The sequence below is a fragment of the Morone saxatilis genome, unplaced genomic scaffold (assembly GCF_004916995.1).
Source record: "Morone saxatilis isolate NCDOM2014 unplaced genomic scaffold, NCSU_SB_2.0 Contig3, whole genome shotgun sequence".
Lineage (NCBI taxonomy): Eukaryota > Metazoa > Chordata > Actinopteri > Moronidae > Morone > Morone saxatilis.
Window position 1 is genome coordinate 21,276,473 of NW_023339873.1, and position 3,018 is coordinate 21,279,490.

Sequence of the window (3,018 nt, forward strand, 5' to 3'; positions counted from 1 at the left end):
TTTACCCAGCAGCCTTGCTTGACCTGCCCTCTGACACACACACACACACACACACACACACAGTATACACATGGATGCACCCCCGCATATACCAAACCCTCCTCTTTCCACACAAAACAAGTTGCACAAATGCAATCTCTCTCTTGTGCTCTTCTTTGTGAGTTTCTCTCGATCCTTCTCCCTCCATCTTTCTCACTCTCTGTCTATCTTTATCTCTCGCTCGCAGACTCCTGCTACAGTATGCATCACGCTAACTGATTGGCGCCTCTAAAAATGATAGCAATCATGTGCCGGCCGATGAACAGTGGACTAAAAAGGGGAATGACCATTGATTTTCATTCTCGTAGGTGCTGAGTTATGGCGAGGCATTGTGCACAGGAGCTCCGACTATAAGACAAAAAGATCGAGCCGAGACAACAATCTGAGATGTGGGCCAGTCAATAGTCTGAGCCCAAAAAAATAAAAACAGAAAGAGACACAGGGAGAGAGGGAGAGATGAGAAAAAAGATGGGAGAGAGGAGAGGAGAGGAGAGCTTTATTCCGGCTGGTAGGAATCTAATGGTGTGGACAGTGTGGGCTATTTCAATTTCAATAAGACGACATGTCCAGCTGTCCCCTAGTGTGTGTTCAATGCTCACTGTAGTTTCTAAATGGCTCCCATTTAGTTTTAGAATTTCTGATCTCAGACAAATCCTGAATAAAAACGGCCTGTAGGTTGTTTCTTTGTTTGAGGAAGGAAAGTGAAATAGCAAAGTCTGTTGCTGAGTGAAAGGTACAACATACTGTATTACACACAAAGGTGGACAAAGTACACGACTCCATTGCTTGAGTATAGATACTATGGGTCAGATATTGCTGCAATACAAGCAGGCGTGGACTGGCAATTGGAAAATTTGGGATTTTCCCCGGTGGGTCAGTCTTGTGAGGACAGGCCTTCTTTTTCCCCAACCCTGGAATTATATGGCCTAGCACAGTCAGCGCAATCCTTAACAGCAAGTAGGAAGTATCAAATCCATAAAAGTCATTTGACCAGCCAAAGCGTAACAATGACAAATTTGTCTTAAAAAGGAAACATTGGCCACATTAATTTATTTATTTACCTGAAAAACTTACTTCTAAGGTGCACGTGCCTTTCTGAGTGGAAGACCCATCTCAAAAGACTGGTTACCCTAAACTCAGATACATATAGTGGACTGGAAACAATATTTTACTTAATTTGGAAGGATTCATTAACATATTTGTTTGATGTATGTATTTAGGTTTATTTCTCTTTTGAATGAATTGTTATTATTATGATTTTATCTTATTCAATTATTCCTCTGTATTTTTTTTATTTTTTATTTTTGGTGCTGTATGGCTGTCTGGGGTGGGGGGTATTGTGTTCTGTGCCATTCCTTATTTAAACTCAATAAAAATGTTTTCAAAAACCCAGACAACTTCATTTGAAATGTTTATCTGGGACATACTTCTTCAGGTTGGACATCTTCAAACATTGAAAACGATATTGATTCTTCATTTCAAAAATCTCAACCATGGGTGCTCTAGTGAGGAATCGTCATTATTACCACCACTGAGTTTGAATTGAACCGTTCAAGAAATGCAGCAAGTACTTTAAACTTGACTGATAGTCTAGGAGTAGTTTACTGTGATTGTTTTTTCTCCTGTGATAAACACAGCATATTCGAAAAGAAAAGATAATTCATCCACTGACTTCAAATATTTCAAAGTAACAAGTCTTCATAGAAATGCAGTGGAGTCATAATATTTATGTTTCAAATGTAGTAGAGGAGAGGTCATAGGTATTGGCCAAAAAGCACAAGTAAATTACGGATACTTGAAAAATGCACTAAAGTAAATGTACTTTGTGATTGTCTACCACGGACTATACAATTCCCTCTAAACAACAAAAAATACTTTTTAAGATACTAGGGGTCTTTGGGAAAATCTCAGATTCTTGGTATCACAACTTTATTCAAAACTGACTCCTGATTGAATAACTATATAAAAGGCTCCTTCTTCAGTGCACTGTGCGAAAAGCTTTTATTTGTGTTCTTACTCCACTGAAATGCAATACAGAACATAAGTGTAATAATAAGCCAGCTAGTTTTGATGAAGATCAATGTTGAACAAAAATCCATTTTTGGCATTTGTGAATCGATTTTTCCCAACCCCTAGTAGATACCCACTTGATTTGTCTAACTCAGACTTATGAAGTCTAATATCAACTTCATCAGAACTTTAGAATTTATTTTTATGCAGGACTGTAAATTATGTCCCTCCTCCTTGACATTGGAATTACGTTTGTAATGGGATTACTGATGGCTGGTATGGACAGAAAGAACAAAAACAGCAACCAAAAACTGTTTCAGTGTACATACGGGCATAGGAGTACTGTATTAAGATTTTCAGTTTGTTGCCTTTGTTAAATTGTCATGGTCAGTGCAAAAATCACACTTATATTATTATAAAAACACTTATTGACATTAGTATTAGGAAATTCAGAAATGAATGACGTTATGTTTATGTCTGTTGATGTCACCTGTTCACCCTGACTGGTATATTGGTCTTTTAATACTGACCTATCACAGAGATGTCGGTATCGGCGTATATGTTACCTGATATGCACCAATATGAAAACAGTTTTTTCAGAAAATGTTTGTGGCAAAGTTTGTCAAGTAGAATGCGCTGTGATTTCCAAACCTGTGGCAGGCAGCACAGAGTAATAGAGAAGAAGCAGCTCTCAGCAATGTCAACTAGAACTGGTTGACAATGTATGTTTGTTTAAGAAAGCAGCCTGCTGAGTACCTTTGTACTGGTATATTGGTGCACAATGCGCATAGAAAAGGTCTGTTTTCATTCCAGCTCCATATTGTTAACCAGCGATTTGTTTCAGTGGCAGAGGCTGAGATGCTCGCAGTGGGTTACAGGATGAATCTAAGAGGTCGCAAGAGGACTACAGGGGTAGGAAATGAGAAAAGGCAAAACTTTGCTAAACAAAGTTATATTATTATTATTATT

General features: G+C 38.2%; 1 protein-coding gene across 1 annotated transcript in view; it reads right to left on the minus strand.

The window, feature by feature from the left end:
* The window catches only part of eipr1 (EARP complex and GARP complex interacting protein 1), a 68,017-nt gene that overhangs the window by 50,921 nt on the left and 14,078 nt on the right, over nucleotides 1-3,018 (minus strand). The window lies entirely within an intron of this gene.